This window comes from Triticum aestivum, chromosome 5A (genome assembly GCF_018294505.1).
Source record: "Triticum aestivum cultivar Chinese Spring chromosome 5A, IWGSC CS RefSeq v2.1, whole genome shotgun sequence".
In the NCBI taxonomy this organism is placed as follows: domain Eukaryota; kingdom Viridiplantae; phylum Streptophyta; class Magnoliopsida; order Poales; family Poaceae; genus Triticum; species Triticum aestivum.
In genome coordinates this window covers 607,392,037-607,409,838 of record NC_057806.1, presented here as the reverse complement: position 1 = coordinate 607,409,838, position 17,802 = coordinate 607,392,037, and the positions used below count along the sequence as shown (strand labels likewise).

The following is a 17,802-nucleotide window of genomic DNA, read 5'->3' as shown; positions in this document are numbered from 1 at the left end:
TAAATTAAACAAAATAAATAAAGCAGAAAAGAAAAAAAGAAAAAAATACTAAATGAAAAAAAGCCCACCTATTGGGCCACAGTGGCCTGCATACGACTAGAAACCCAAATTCTAGTTGGGCCAGGATGCAGGCCCGCTAGCCCAGTAGGCCCAACAGGGCATCACAGCAGAGGTAGGCCCAGAAGGCCTGCTTTAGAGAGGAGCTCGAGACAACGGCGACGGCGGGGCTTATAAGCAGGTGCGAGTGCCCCTCGGCTAGCAAGGTGGGACTAAACTTCTGTGCCCCTCGCCTGGCAGCGCACACCCTTTAGTACCAGGTCGTGGCTCCAACTGGTACTAAAGGGGGGCCTTTAGTACTGGTTGGCGCCACGACCAGGTACTAAAGGGGTTGCGGTTCCCGCCGCTTCGCCTGGCCAAAACAGACCTTTAGTATCGGTTGGTGGCTCCAACCGGTACTAAAGGTGGGTTCTATATAAGAAAACACTTCAAAAAAATTCAGTTTCTCATCTCTCCCAATGCTTCTTTCTCCTATGCCCCGTCGCCGCCACCCGGCCCGTCCCCGTCCCCGTTGCCGCGACCCGCCCCGTCCTTCCGTCGTCCCCGCCCGGCCCGCCCCCGTCCCAGTCGCCGCGCCGCGCCGCGCCCCGTCGCCGCGCCCCGCCCCGTCCTCCCGTCGTCCCCGCCCGGCCCACCCCGTCGCCGCGCCGCGCCCCGTCCTCCCGTCGTCCCCGCCCGGCCCGTCCCCGTCCCCGTCGTCACCGCCCGTCTCCGTCCCCGTCGCCGCCTCCCGTCGCCGCGCCTCGCCGGTGAGCTCCTGCCCCGGCCGCCATGTCCACACACACATACACACACACACACACACATTGTTATAGAAATGTTAACAATTTTTCTGTTTTTAGTTATAGAAATATTAGAAATGTTAGTTATATAGAAATGTTTTTTAGTTATAGAAATATTAGAAATGTTAGTTATATAGAAATGTTGTTTAGTTATAGAAATATTAGAAATGTTAGTTTTAGTTATAGAAATATTAGAAATGTTAGTTTTAGTTATAGAAATATTAGAAATGTTAGTTTTAGTTATAAAATTTAGAATTTGCATATATGAAATCACAATGCATCATTTAAAAAATGTTACTTTACTTTTGCGGCATATAGTATTTGTTGTCGACGATGCCCGGCCCGAATCCTCGCCGTCGACCAGTTCGCGACGACGTCCTGCTTCAGAGGACCCATGTGCGGGACTGGGCTCCGCCGGGCTGGCACTGGGAGGTGCTAGCTTTAGTAGCGCGACGCTTGGTGAGGAACCCGGCCCCGGGTCCCGTCATCGACCCTGATCTCCTTTGGTGGCGTTCGCGTGCGCCACTTTTGGTGCGGAGGGAGCCGGCCCCGCCGGAGGTGGTACGTCGCCGTGTCAGGGAGGAGGACGAGCACGTCCATCGCTACATGGTTTCTATGGACGTCAGGTTCTCCAATACCTGGCAGGTTCTTTCGGGAGATCACCCGAGCTATGATCCAGTGATGGTTCCTTCACTTTGGTTGTCCACCGTCGGCGCCTCAGGAACCGCGAGTGGCCTAGATTACTCTCTAGTATTCGATCTTTATTAGCTAGCTAGTGATGTATTTGATATATAATATTCGAGATTATATATATTATTCGAGACGATGTATTCGAGATTATATCTATTATTAGAGACGACGTATTCGAGATTATATTCGATGATGCTTATTATGTACTATGATTGATTCAGTTTTTCCTTATTAATTGATTGCATCCATGCATTGTAATTTGAATATATTTCTTTTGGATTAGTTAAATAAAACCTATGGTGGACAATACCGGAAGAGAGGGAGAAGAGGCCCTGTTCAATATCATACGCAATCCTCGCGGGCCAGATGATGATCAGAATGAAGAAGATTATGACGGCTCCGAATATCTAAACAACACCAGGGCGGGTGATATGATATTCGATCGCGACGACCGAATTGATGAAGTCATGAACTATGAACATGATGAAGAAAATGTTGATCATGAAACAACAAAGACCGGTGAGGTATATTTATATAAGCAGGCATCTGGTGATCATCACATGTTTTTAATGACTTGAAGATATATATTAACGAATTTATCTTTCTTCTTTCAGCCATCCGGATCGAGCAAATCTTCAGGCAGCAGGATAGTACGAGGCCCAAACAAAAAGTTGAAGGAAGGCGTAAAGTACAATATCGAGGCCATCAAACCTAATGGCGAACCATTAGTTCATTCGTCAGTGCGAAGTTCTTGTGAAGGACCAACTCCCGATCTCCCTTCAAGAATGGAGAGAGCCAGCAAAGCCACGTCCAGATCTTACTTTTGTCGACGACAGACAAAAACTTCTGCTTTGGGAAACGCTCATGGAACATTTCACCCTACCAGATCATTTCACAGATGCGGATGTGGAGAAAATCAAGGACGCTGCTCTTAGGAAGATGGCGGTTGCATTCAACAACCACAAAAATCGTGTATGGGACTAGTACGTCAAGGAAGGTAAGAAGACTCCAGTATTCAAGGGAACACTAGAGAAGCAAAGTGCTCATTGGGATGATTTTGTGAAATTCAAGGAATCAGAATTATCTAAGGAATGGTCGAGAATAAACAAGGCCAATGCCACAAAAAAGGATAAGTTCCATAAGCTGGGGCCAGGTGGCTACGCGGTGGCAAGGCCTAAGTGGGATAAGTCTGAGAAAGAGATGGAGGATGCAGGTTTCACTCCAGAAATATTGAGCTGCCCCCCAGGTGCAGGACTTGGTTCTATGCACATGGGGGGGGGAGTTGGACCCGAAGACAGGCAAAGTTTCGAAGAAGACATGTTTGGACGGAGCCGAAGATAAGCTACTTGTTGCAATAGAAGAGGCTCGATCGGGGGTGTTCCAGCCCAACAGAGAGAAGACGAGCTTACGCGCGCCCTGGGAAATCCTGAACACCCGGGAAGAACACGAGGCAAGGGCGCTATTCCGTGGTATGAGGGGTTTTCGGACTGGAACGCCGACTACAGAACCCGTGCGAGAAAGAAGATTGCGGAGGAGAAGAAGAGGAAGATGGAGGAGGAGCAGTGGAAGCTGGATTATGAACGCCTTCAAGGCCTAGAATCAGCGCACACGGACTTGGCAGTCAAATTCCAGCGGCAGCAGGAGCAGATTGACTCACTTAGCCAGCAAAGGGGGTCTCAGCAACTGCAGCAGCTAGCGGATGATCCAGCATTGGATAGCACCGTCCCATCCATGCCGAGAAGCAGTGTGGGTTCCGCCCCGGGTGACGCAATGCTGGATAGATACCCCGTGGATGACATCATGGAGAACACTAACTGCGAGCTACACTTCAAAATGAAGAACATATCCATGAAGGTGGCGGACGCCGTTGCTTTTACAAATCCCCCCGAGGCAACCTTCCATTGCAACCCGATTCCAGCGGGCTATGCTCATGTCTTGGTTGATGAGGTGGTGGACCAATATTCGGGGCTAGAGCCTGACATTCCTGGAGGTGACGAGGAGCACACACTGGAAGAGGCCAACCATCGTATCATCCTATGAAGAAAGGATTGCATCATCTTTCGAAGGCCACCGACACCGCGTCAGCCAACTCCTTGTCGAAGTCCGCCACCGAGTCAGCAGACTCCCGCTCCTCCAAGTCCACCAACGCGTGAGGCCACTCCTCCTCCTCCAAGTCCGGCAAAGCATCAGGCCACTCCTCCTCCAAGTCCGGCACAGCTTCAGGCCACTCCTCCTCCTCCAAGTCCGGCAAAGCGTCAGGCCATTCCTCCTCCAAGTCTGGCACAGCTTCAGGCCACTCCTCCTCGTCCAACTCAGCCACGTCAGCCGTCTCCGCTGCCTCAGCAATCACGGAAGAGAGCCGCCTCAGCTATGGTGCATAGCGGTACAAGTCGAGGTAGTACTAGAGGTACAGGCGGAGCAAGCGATTTCAATATGGTCCAAGCAACCTCGCGCCTCTTCCGCAGAGGCCTTACGACAAGTCCGAGGAAAATGCAGCCATATCGAAGGCCGAGGTGGAAGCCCATTTTGCACCGAAACCGTCACCGCCGCCAAGGGAGAAAGTGCTTGAGGAAAAGATTGACCACTTCATTCGTATGGCTAGACCACCAGCTCCCAAGCCTGTTGACACAGACTATGAGCGCCACCTCAGGAAGTTTAATCGAGCACATCTACAGAAAGTGGCGGGCTCGAGCTCGAGAAAATCAGTTGGCAAAAGGAGCGGTAAAACCGTTCCCCAGCTGGGAGAACAGGCGGTGCAATCAATCCCCCCGCTTGTTGTGCCAACAACACATGAGAGTAGGCGCGCCCAATATTATTGTGGGCAAACCGTTAACGTTCCCGGGCTGGGCGATGTGGTAATAACCGAGGAGCATATTGAGCAGGCTGAAAGGCTCATGATCACTGTTGGATAACTCCTCGATATCGAGCCCATGTCTCTGCTTAGAGAGGAGGAAATAAAACGGAAATATGTCCGGGGCCAACCTTTGGTCGAGCCAGACGAGGTCAAGAAGCTCCCAACGAGAATGTATGAATTGCATCAATGGTACATGGACATTACCAAGATTTCCAATCGAGAGTCCCTCATGGTGAATGTCAAGAAGGATCATTACTTCCATGAGAAAGCTGTGTCCATTGAGTATTCAAAACTATTTCAGTTATACAATCAAGACGCACTCGATAAATCTATCGTCAGTTGCTATTGTCTGTAAGTGATTTCTTTCTGTAATTTAAGTCTCAAGCTAGCTGTAGTGATCATTTTGATCAATCATTACCTGTAATTATCCTCACTATATTCTTTTCTGTGGTATTATGCAGGATGAAGATGTATGAAATGAAAAAAGGTGGACGCTATGGCATTGGGTTCATTGACCCAAATACCATTAATGAATACACATGGAAATTCGATGCATATTATGAAAAAAGTGTAGAGGAAAGCATGCTAGAGTTCTTCAACCGCCTCAAATACAATGAAGATATACTACTTCCTTACAACTTCGAGTGAGTCACACTGTCTTGTACTACAAATTCTGTTTTGCCTACTAGCTAGCTACATGTTTTTTCTTACATATGCCCGCTTAATTAATACATGTAAACGTGTGTGCATGCAGATTTCACTGGATCTTGTTAATCATTAAAGTTGATGAAGGAACAGTTGAAATACTGGACTCACTACTTAAAAAAGCAAGTGACTACACCATCTTGTTTGGGATAGTCAATAGGTAATTTCAATCATTATTAACTATATCTCGTCCTATTTAGTTCGTCATTTCCTGATATGAACTATTTAATAACCCCTTTATTCATTTTCTTTGTCGGCGGGCAGGGCTTGGGCAAAGTTCATCAGCGTCACTCCAGGCCAATGGAAACGAAAGCTGAAATGGTATCGACCCAAGGTAAGTAATTAAGTAGTACTAGCTAACTAGCAGCCATCTCTTTAATTATCATGCTTGATTAATTATTATCTGATCAAATTCCATTCTCGTAAAGGCCCTGAAGCAGGCGACGGGGAATAATCTGTGTGCATACTACGTTTGCGAGAACATTCGCATGATGGCGTTCGAAAGGAGCAGATCTCAAAGACAGCACTGGGTACGTTTGTCAGAACACTATTCACAAATTTTACACCATTATCGATATCTTGTCACATAACTAATACATATGCATATTGATCTCCTTCTTAACAGTTCAGAGAGGTGCGGGAGCAGCTCCTAGCAGAGGAGCGCATAGAAGCAATTCAAGAGGAAATAGCGGGATGCTCGACCAGGTCATAGATCCCAAAGGAGAATACTATTAGCCGCTACCGCCCTCATGAACCACTTCCAATTGTCATCGTGCTCCGAAGGCACCAATTAGGCTAATGCCACTGGCTCCGAAGGCACCAATTAGGAGCAATTGTATATAGCTAGCTAATTGTGTGTGTGTGTGTGTGTATATATATATATAGGAGTAGGATTTTCTACAAGTGCTTGCCACAGAACTAGTTAAGGGTTTCAACGGTTCAAAAGTTCTCAAAAATTCTGAAAAAAATACTGAACCAACACACCTATAATATAACATGATCCAACGGAGGGATTAAAAAAATATGACTGTATGTGTCCTGGACAAAAAAACAAATAGTTCAGTATATATTTATGTCGCAGTGAGCTGAAATGCTTATTATTTTTGCCGAGGACACATAGATGCATATTTTGACAATCCCTCCGTTGGATCATCTTATTACATTAGAGAGATGCTCCCATATTTATTTTATATTTTTTGATAACTTTTAAACCGTTAAAAGTTTAGCAACCCTTAACTAGTTCTGTGACAAGCTATGGTAGACACAGTTTTACCTATATATATATAGGACGACAGTTTGGGACACCTAGGTGCCCAGGCTCCTAGCCTTTCGACCGCTCGATTGCATTTAGATGCATGTTCATGTATTACATTACAATTGACTGATTTGGAAATAATTATGGCAGAATAACTACCATAAATATGAACCATTAGTAGCATGCAAGGCTATAATTATGTAGTAGTAGCAAATAGGAAAGAGAATTCCACGCATGGCAACATTCCATATTTGACAGCTATTAATAGAAATAGGAGAGACACAAATAAGAAATTAATGCGTATGAAGACATTTTTCATATATATATTAGTAAAAGGTACGTTGTACTCATCCGTGGAAATGTTTTTTTTACAATAGGAATACAATATATCAGGTATATGAGACCATGGGTATGACCCGGTCTTAATTTTTTTTAAATGCCATATACCTTGCAAATTAATTCATTAAAAACAGACATACGAACATCCATTTGGTATAACCATAGGTATATCCAATATATACCTAATAGGTATATATGTATAATTTGGACATTAGGGTATACGATAAATTGGGTAAATAAATAGGAGGTATGTTTCACTCTTATCGTCGTAGGGTATATTATAGCGTGGGTATCATACATTAGTAATATGATATATTGAATATATATTAGAAACATACATACAAACAAAATGTAACAGTTCCAAAAATAAATTATTAAATATATATAGGTATCTGCGTATATATATAATTTCATTGGTAGGTATTAGATACCCGTATTAGGAAACAAAAATACACGTATTAGACACCCGTGACAGTTCAAAACAAATCAACATTAATACAAATTATTATATGGCAAGTCTTGCATGTCTAATATTTAAAAAACAAAAATAAAATGTAAGCATGGAAAGTCTTGCATGAAGAATAGTTAGGAAACAAATTAAATATACCACGGTTTCCAAAACAATCAAGGTGCCTGGCCATCTAGGTGCCCCATCTATTTTACCTATATCTCTACTATTAAAGCGCAATATGCAGTCGTCGTGATGGTTCGACCAATCCCACCACCCCTCGACCGCATCCCGTCGCTAATTAACACGGCCCATAAACGACATCCATCGCCAACTCAGCCCACGATCACGCACCAGCCGAAGAGAAACAGTTGCGACTCAATCCACGAACCACGTCCACTACATGCATTGACCAAAAAAGACGTACATGCCCAAACCAAAGAAAAAAACGTTCGAGCCAAACCAAACAGAAAAACAAGTGTGAGACCTCCATCGAGCCTTGAACGCACGTCGCCAGAAACGCCAGTTCCTCCTCTCGCTGGACGTATAGTCGCCGTCCGGCCACATCCACCGGAACCAGTCTGGCCACATCGCTCTCACAGCAGATGTGCGAGCTGCAGCCTCCGCTGCCGCCGGAACTAGCAACCTCTGCTCCCGTCTCATGCTGCAGCCTCTGCTGCCGCCGGAACCAGCACCTCTGCTCCCGTCTCATGGTGTTGCTCGACAGGGCCGCCAGAACCAGCCACCTCCGCAGGCCGGCTGTTGCTGCACCCATCTCCGGACGCCGCAGGTACATCCTCCTGCCACCATCTTCACAGTTCCCTAGGTTTACCATCCTCAGCTGGTTCCTACAAAAACAAAATGCATTCATGCATTCATGATGTCTGAGCAAATTACCTACATTACAAAGATACTTAAGCGATGCAGGATTTTAAGCTATGTACCAGCTACCTGAAAATCATAAATTTCAATGAAGAATACGCCCATTAAATTCTGGGAATTAATATGTTTCATAATCAAGGATGAATAGGCAAGTTCAGATGTCTTTCCAGCAAGTACACCCAATGCAAACAACTTATTCCCCCAATCTGTATTTGGTGCCCAATACAAGCTGAGACATAGAGAACAAACTTTGACATCGGGATAGTGATCAATACATCATATAATTTGCTGACATAGAGTATTGAACAAAACATCATGTAATTCGCAATGTGTACGCCACACTTGGTCATGAGTGTGTTGAGATAGGTATTCGAGGCGACTCATACTCAAATTTCAAGGTAATATATTTGTCGTCATGATTTATTCTAAAACATGGGTATCATTAGTTATTTTCATGACCACATAACTAATATTTCCACTTCTGAAGATAGATAATTGTGCAACTCCATTATAAATGCTCACACTCACGATACCCTCAGGCTCGGAATCCTACTGTGATAAAAAATGAACATGACCCAGAAGATAAATAAACTTGAACAAATTCACCAGTGATCCTTGAAGGGGTTGTGCAGTCAGGGTTGTGCTCTTCGCTCCGCTACGAGAGAATGGCAACACCTACACCTCAAGTTGAACCTGAAATGCAGCACCAGACCGGAATTTATGATGTAATATAAATTATGTTACTTCCATCCTAAACGGCTGCCAACTAACATGATCAACATTGCAGCTCACAGCTTGTGGAAAAAACAATCAAAATACAACAAGCTAGGTTCAAGTATATAAACATGCAGACTAGCCTAACCATTTGCGTTTTCCCGATTGACATAGAGAGGCATGTATTACCTCCACTTGTGGCAATGAAGCAATGGCTCTAATGGTAACCACAAGTAAAAGGAAGAAATTTTTATACATAACTCTCGGTTCAAATTCTCATACCACAAGTGTATTTTGTTCCCATTTTCTGAATCTACAATTTTTAGTACATATGTGAGTGCACAGTACAGTCCTTGGCTTGAAATTATTAGGTCAGTTTGGTAAGATACACCAAAAAAAGAGTTTCTACTGAATTGTGTAATCAAAAGAGGGGAATGAGGGGCAACATAAAATGGATGGCGGAATGAAGATTATTCGGTACATGTGAACAAAGAGTCGAGGTCCAGCCACACAACTTGTAAATTCCTATATGAACAATTACAATCATAAGAAAATAAAAATAGTACCTCCTTTTGCTGAAATCCTTTTTTCAGATCTTGCAGCTCCATATCCAGTTTTTCATGTATGGATGAGTGTTCTCTTTCCTTTTCTCCTTCGTTAACTTCATCTGAAAAAGAAGAGTGCTTATTGGAGAAAGTGTCACGAACACATGATATTGTTTCAGTAACTTACTTGCATTTTGTTCCCGTACTTAAGCATCCATTACAGTAAGCATCTAATCATTTTTCTAATGCAAAATAATGCAGGTAATAAGAACATAAAGCTTCTATAGGACATAGAGATGTCACAAGACAGAGGGCATCTGTATGATAAAGGGAAAAGAGGTATGTGCATGCCACTCACATGTCTCGACATAAGGTCTTCAATAAGCTTTCAGAGCTTAGCCTACCTTCATTTTTATCAGTTGTTGATTATGAGAGGAGACCAAGATCACAACCCACCAATACACCCCGGCCACCATCTGGTTTCTTCATACGCGAACAAACGGACACCACTAACTACAGTGTTTCGTCTTCCGATGATGATGACAATGTGCGCACACATGTGGCTATGATGGTTCCCATAGCCGGCAATCTAACAGCCTTTCAGCCAGTACAACATGTGCAAACGTCAATCGGTATCGACCTTACACATGAAAATATTTCAGCTTGCATTTATACATTTGTTAACCTAAGTGGTCCACAAAATGGTTCTTCAGGAAGTCACTCTCGTGAAGCCACTTACTATGATCAACGTGTATCACTTCAAGGAACACAGAGCGGCATTCAGCATAATATTGGTTCAGATATAGCGGTTCGACTCAACACCTCACACACTGATCCTGAACACATTGCTTCAAATGCAATCATTACATCAGATAAAAAACAGAAAAGGCGAGAACAATACATAGCACGGCGGGATAGATTAACACCTGAAGAGAAGGAGAAAATCAATGCACACCGCAGAGCAGCTAGGAAGAAGAAAACAGACGAGGAGAGGAATGCATGTCAAAGAGAAGCCAGGCAACGGATGACACCAGAGGAGAAGCAAAAAAGTAACACCCTTAGAAGGGCGGACTACCAAAAAATGATGGTCGAGGACAAGCAAGAGAGGAATAGCTGCAGAAGGGCGTCCTACCAAAATATGCCGGTCGAGGAGAAGCAAGAGACAAATGCCCGCCGAAGAGCACGTGTGCAAAACATACCACCCAAGGAGAAACAGAAGATGCTAACTCAACGCAACGCAATACTCGCGGCTAGGCGCAACATCCCTTGCGCTGAATCCATCGCAATGCCGCGCCCAGATGCAGCTACCTTAGCTACGCCCAACCTGATGTCGACCACTCATGCCAGAGACCCCGCCGCTTCAACTCCTTCCCCCCAGTTAGCGAGTAAGGCTGGTTACAGCTTCGAATCAGACGGTAATCCTCCCATCTTTACTCTACTTGTTATGTCCATGTGCGTTGGACCAGTATTTACCAGCTCCTCAACCATGCAGGCGAGTACCTTAGTCGTACCCTGGACAATAATGAGGCTCCCGGCGAACTCATAAATGCCTCGCAACAAACCAATGATCAGGGAATACACGACAACCAGAATCAAGCCCATGAGCAGAAACAGGAGACCAGAGCACGGCGTAGGGCTCGCGAGCGAGCTCACAAACGAGGTATGGTGGTAAAGAACATTCAAGGGGGTGCCGCAAAACGAAGAGCGCACACGAAAAGCGTAGCAGAAGGTGAGAGGTCAGCGTTGCTAGAGCGTCGTAATGCAAGCTTTGCAGCTAAGCAGAGGTCTCCACACCCAAGTACCTTACATGTGAACAGAGCAACAACAAGCTCAGAAACACCGCCCACAGGAGCTGCTTCACCGGCTTCGTCCCCTCCATCGAGCACGCCGTCTTACACCGTTGGAACCGATGGTAACCCTCTCATCTTTTACTCCCCTCCCAGTGACCACTCACACTAAACCATTACTTACCAGCTCAACAATGTTGCAGCTGAAATGGACACCTTCCTTAGCGGCATCATGGATGACAATGGACTTTCCGGTGACCTCATGGATGATGAGTACTACCTATTTGCCGATCAAGGTACTCCCAGGCGCCTTTCGCTGCTCGTCCCTCTATACTATTGATTTATGTTCTGCATCCTATCGTGACATGTTATGTCTCGACAATGCTTGCAGGATCCGATGCTGATAACACTGACATCGATGAGCCTGTAGACTCCAACACGGGATCTATCGAGCTTGATCCTTTCGACTATGTGTACTCGAACATCCCAGACAGCACGCACATCCTGAAGCACGCGGCGAACTGCGACCATTGCAAGGCCAAGAAGTTCCAGTACGAGACTGACGGCTTCTGCTGTCGGAACGGGGAGATTAAGCTGGCTGAACCGGAGCCTATCCCGGAGCTGATGAGGTTATGGTCTAGCACGGATGGAGACTCTCGGCATTTCCGGGAGAGCGTTCGGTTCTTCAACGGGCACTTCTCCTTCACTACCCTTGGTGTCAACCTAGACAACAACTACACAAACATGAAGTCGGGAGTGTACACGTTTCGGGCACATGGCACTATGTACCACAAGGTGCACTCGTTCGGTCCAACATCTCGTCCTGATCATCTGCAGTTGTACTTCTATGACGACGACCCAAACTTAAGCCATCGCAAGGAGGCCACCAAGCAATTGGACCAGCGTGTTGTCAGCAAGTTAGTGGACATCCTCAGGGAAAACCCCTACTCCCAGCAGTTTAGGAGTTTGGGTGCCCACAAGGAAAACCTCGAGGAGTACCGGATAGACCTCAACATTGACCAGAAGCTAGACCAACGGAGATATAACAGACCGGTGTCATCTGAGGTGGCTGCGATTTGGGTCGAGGGAAGCGATCTAGCAAACAGGTTCAACCGCAGCATTACACTCTATGGGGACAACAACGAGAAGCATAGTATACATGCTACAGAAGGTTGCTATGACCCGCTGTCGTATCCCCTCTTTTTCCCAAGGGGGGAGCTTGGTTGGCATCCAAATATCCCTAAGCACAATGTCCCTTGGGAACTTGCACAACAACCAAGAGGAAACCGCGATAACGATTCAGGTTCGCCTATTTGGTATGCTTATATGCGAAAAATAACATTGTCTATCCTTCCCATATGGTACCTAACCTTCTTCTTTCACATCTTTCCATAGAGGGGAACAGTCGGTTGTGTGTCTCTGTTAGGGACTACTACTGTTACCGGCTACAAACACGCCCTGCAATATTCAACCCCATACTTCACGGAGCACGCTTGTTCCAGCAATGGGGCGTCGACATGTTCATCAAGATTGAGGGTTGTAGGCTGAAGTGGATCAGGGACCACCAGCCACAGATACGTGCCGATCTATACCAAGGCCTTGTGGATAGCATCGCAGTTGGGGAGATGCGAGCGAGCGCTGTTGGCAAGAGGATCGTGCTCCCAGGGACACATCAGGGGTGCAACCGAGACATGAAGCGGAGGCATATGGACGCCATGGCATTGGTGCAGACGTATGGGAAGCCTGACATCTTTTTGACTATGACATGCAACCCTAGCTGGGAGGAGATACTGAATGAGCTGCTTCCAGGCCAGACTCCCCAAGACCGACCAGATCTTGTCGCACGCGTGTTCAGGGCCAAGCTGGAAACCATGAAAGAGATGTTGTTCAAGAAGCACATCCTAGGTGTTGTGGTAGCGCATGTGTATGTCGTCGAGTTTCAGAAGAGGGGCCTCCCCCATGCGCACTTCCTGTTGATCATGAATTCAAATTATAAACTTGTGGTGCCAGAGCAGTATGACCGCGTCATATCTGCAGAGCTCCCGGACAAGCATAAGTATCCAGAGCTCTATGCCATGGTCGTGAAGCATATGATGCACGGCCCATGCGGTAATCTAAATCCCAAAAATGTGTGCATGCAAGACTTGAAGTGCAAGTGCAAGTACCCACGGCCGTTCAACCAGAACACCTTACAAGGTAAGGATTCATACCCGGTTTATCGACGACGGGATGATGGCCGTTGTGCTAAGGTCCGCCGTCATCTGCTAGATAACAGGTGGGTGGTGCCTTACAACCCTTATCTGTTGCGGATGTTCAACTGTCACATTAATGTTGAGGTATGCTCCAGCATCAAGGCCGTCAAGTACCTTTACAAATACGTATACAAGGGCCACGATCGAGCTTCAATCAGCATCGACCAGCCTGACAGCAACGGGGTTGTAGATGAGATTAAAAGGTACATTGATGCGAGATGGGTTACTCCACCGGAGGCGATGTGGAGGATATTCGGCTTCAACCTTTCTGAGAGTTCCCCATCGGTCCTACAGTTGTCGCTTCATCTCCCTAATATGCATAGTGTCACGTTCAAAGCGCAAGAGGACCTGACCGATGTCGTCGCCCGTGATAATGCATCTAAGTCAATGCTGACGGAGTATTTCCTCGCTAATCAGAAGCACGAGTGGGCTCGGGATATCCTTTACAAGGACTTCCCGGGAAGTTTCACATGGCAGAGACAGAAGTACTGGAGGCCGAGAGAAAAGCGGCACCAAGTTGGTCGAATCGTGTCAGCCCATCCGGCCGAGGGGGAGCGGTACTTTCTACGAGTGCTGCTCAACCACGTGCCAGGCAAGACATCTTTTGAGGACCTGCGGATCGTGGACGGTGTGCTATGTGATAGCTTCCGTGAGGCTGCCGAGAGATTGGGCCTCATTGAGGCCGACAACACGCTTGACGAGTGTCTTACAGAGTCAACAGAGTTCGCGATGCCAGCCTCACTCAGGAGGCTCTTTGCAACAATCTTGGTATTCTGCGAGCCAGGTGACGTGCGCGGTCTATGGCATAGGCACCTAGAGGCGATGTCTGATGACTACCGCCGATCACACATGTGCTCAAAGGCAGTGGAGCAGATGGTGTTGCTTGACATCAGGGGCATGCTACAGTCCATGGGCAAAGACATAGCATTGTTCCCTCTTCCGGACATCGACGAGACCTGTGACACTACTGGAGGTGAGGCTAGAGAAGTCACCGAGGAGTCCACAATCGAGGTTGACGCGAACGACACTGCTTTAGTGTCCTCGCTAAACCCCGAGCAGAGACTTGCATACGACGAGATACTGGCAACAGTCGATGCCGGTGATGGGGGTGTATTCTTTGTCGATGGCCCGGGAGGCACCGGGAAGACCTTCCTATACAAGGCACTACTCGCAAAGATTCGAGGCGAGGGCAAGATCGCGGTGGCTACGGCGACATCTGGCGTCGCAGCTTCCATCATGCCTGGAGGAAGGACAGCCCACTCGAGGTTCAAGATCCCACTCAGCATTGAAGATGGGGCGTCGTGCAGCTTCACCAAGCAAAGTGGGACAGCCAAGCTCCTGCGCATGGCTTCACTCATCCTATGGGACGAGGCCACGATGACGAGGCGGCAAGCGGTTGAGGCACTGGACAATAGCATGCGGGACATCATGGGACGACGGGACCGACCTTTCGGGGGAAAAACTGTCGTGTTCGGTGGGGACTTCAGGCAGGTGCTTCCGGTCGTTAGGAAGGGGTCACGGGGTCAGATAATCGATTCAACCCTGCGGAGTTCATACCTTTGGAAGGGCATGCGCCAGCTAAGGCTCGTCACTAACATGAGGGCGCATAACGACCCGTGGTTCGCAGATTACTTGCTAAGGGTAGGCAATGGCACCGAGGAAACCGACGAGGAAGGCAACATAAGGCTCCCCGAAGATATTTGTGTGCCGCCAACAGGAGATGGCGTTGACCTAGAGAAGCTAATCGACCATGTATTTCCTGCTCTAGATGACAACATGGCCGATCCAAATTACATGACATCTCGAGCGATCCTCTCCACAAAGAATGACAACGTTGATAAGATAAACACGCGCATGATAGAGCGCTTCCAGGGCGAAGAGAAGATCTACCACAGTTTTGATAGTGCAGAGGATGATCCACATGGCTACTATGCCCCCGAGTTCCTCAACAACCTGACTCCCAATGGCCTGCCTCCGCATGCGCTCAAACTAAAGATAAATTGCCCGGTTATACTGTTGAGAAATATTGATCCAGCTAATGGGTTGTGTAACGGCACAAGGCTTGTGGTCCGGGGTTTCCAAAGGAACGCCATCGACGCAGAAATCGTGCTAGGACAACATGCTGGTAGGAGGGTGTTCCTTCCTCGGATACCTCTCTGCCCATCCGATGACGATATATTCCCTTTCAAGTTCAAGAGGAAGCAGTTCCCTATTAGGCTCAGCTTTGCCATGACAATCAACAAGGCGCAAGGGCAAACCATCCCCATTGTCGGGGTTTACCTACCGGACCCGATTTTCTCTCACGGTCAGCTTTACGTCGCTTTGTCTAGAGCCACCGCGAAGAGGAACATTAAGATTCTCGCCATCAAGGACAATGACAATGGTAAGGGCAAGGGCAAGGACGAAAGCAAGAATTCAAAGAAGCGAAAAAGATCTGAGCCCTTATTAATAACCACGAAGAACATAGTCTACAAAGAAGTCCTTAGCACATGAAGTCACTGGATCAAATTATATCATGTCAAGGTAAAATATGTTCAGTTCTGCATTACAACCACATAACTATTGTAGATATTAATGCACACTGACCTGAGTTTGTTGCTGCGCAGTACTCGAGGGAGCATAGTCAGTCTTCAAAAACCATCAGTATTCCTTCCGCGACATTTGCCCGTCCTATACTTGGTCAAAGATGCACCTGTTTAAGCTGGAAATAACATGAGTCAGCGTGAAGTTTCCAACATATGCAGGAGGAAGATGCTTGGACAGTGACTTGGTAAAGAAGAACAAAAATACTAAGGTTTCATATTTCTTTCTAAGGCATATGCTTTTTAATATGGTAAAACTAATATCATATACCAATAAAAATACTGACTTAAACTTCAGTTGCATAGAATCTCTTGTTAGAAATACATGGATAAGGAACTATGTATCTGATGATTTATGAACAACCCAAATTTGAGCTGAGTTTGCCATCAGTGAAGTCCTCGTATCTGTACTATCTATACTATTACAGGATGAGTCTTTCAAGCCAGTAGATACTTCTATATGAACAAAAAGAATATAATCTGTTCATCTACTTTTTTCTGTAGCTTTGTGATAGATTTAGCATGCAGGTGTCCTTAAATTCTAACACTTTCTTAAACATCAATTTCAGGCCTCAAAATTCATTGCAGAATGTGTCCAAGGTGCCATGTACAGGATTAGAAACATCCACCCTTGAGCTATCCAAGTAATAATATTGACTATGTTCATATTTTCCGTTGCTACAGTACAATTTAAACCAGCCAACTCCATATCAGTACTACTCAAAACAGAAACTGGAATGATTTTTTTATGGATTTTCCAATTTCAGCAGGTTGTGCATTTTTCTGAAACTTTTATGCACAGGAAAGACTAGCCTTAGTCTGACAGTACGACGAACAAAATTAAACGGTAGTGAAACATGGCCATTTCTAGGTGTATCTAAATACGACCATATCCCTCTACAAATGTAAAACTTCCTTTCTTTCTCTCATTTACCGGTAGCTCAAGGCCAGCAACAGCAAGCAACAAAAGCAAGCAGCAGCGGCAAGCAAAACAACCGGCAGCATCAAGCAGCAAAGCAACCATCCAGCAGCGCAACAACAGCAAGCGGCAAAGCAAGCCAACAGCGGACAGCAGCAGTAGCAGGAAGAGATGGCTCCTCACCTTGCTGTTCCTGGCAGGGTCGGACGGAGCAGGGAGGCGAGAGGACGGACGGCAGCAAGTTTCGGACGGCGTCAATGGCGGTCAGCGGTCGAGGAAGAAGTAGGAGGGACCCACGGCTTCGAGTTCGTGGTCCAGAGGAGACGCGACGACGCGGAGCCCGTCACGGCCCCTAGAGCTGCTCGGGGAGGAGGATGACCGCGGCGGCGTCGCAACAGCGGCCGACGGAACCGAGAAAGGCGACCTTGGTTCAAGACGTACCTGCACGCCGGCGCTAGGAATCACCATTAAAGGGACGGCAAGAGCTACAATCGAGCTAGGAAACTACCTACGAGCAAGAGCGCACCAGAGAAGCGAGGTGGTTCACGACGGCGTTCAACGGGCGTGCATGTCGGAGCCGGAGGCGTGAGCGTCGATCCGGACCGACGGCTGGCGGATCCCGCCGGTGCCAATGGCTGGCGTTGCAACGGCAAGCGGCGGCGTCCCCGGCGAGTTTGACAAGAAAGGGGATCCAGGGGGGAGACCGGAAGAGTGAGGAGTGGATGAGGAGAAAAGATGAAGAGACAGCCGGGCAGGGAGTAGCTGACGCTGCTGGAGTGCTGGATTGACGGACCCACTGGTCAGTGGCAAAAGGAGGGGTTCAAAGAAAATAAAAATAAAAAAATGGTTGGAATATCTCTTTCTTCTCTACTCCTTCTAAGCTTCTCAGGATTAGCATAAATCTAAATTTTTTTGGTGCTCAAAACTCTACAAAAATTTCATAGATGCATATATATATATAAGTAGTATTCTATATTGTTGTGTCTGAAGT

The 17,802-nt window shown here is 46.8% G+C and overlaps 1 long non-coding RNA gene across 1 annotated transcript; it reads right to left on the bottom strand.

Annotated features, from left to right (window-relative positions):
* Positions 1 to 7,778: 7,778 nt before the first annotated feature.
* Positions 7,779 to 17,503, bottom strand: LOC123107921 (uncharacterized). Its single transcript, XR_006451807.1, has 5 exons — positions 17,338 to 17,503; positions 16,995 to 17,252; positions 15,897 to 16,011; positions 9,293 to 9,393; positions 7,779 to 8,705 (listed from the first exon to the last, which is right to left on the bottom strand). It is a non-coding gene; the product is annotated as an uncharacterized lncRNA (long non-coding RNA).
* Between the last annotated feature and the right edge of the window lie 299 nt (positions 17,504 to 17,802).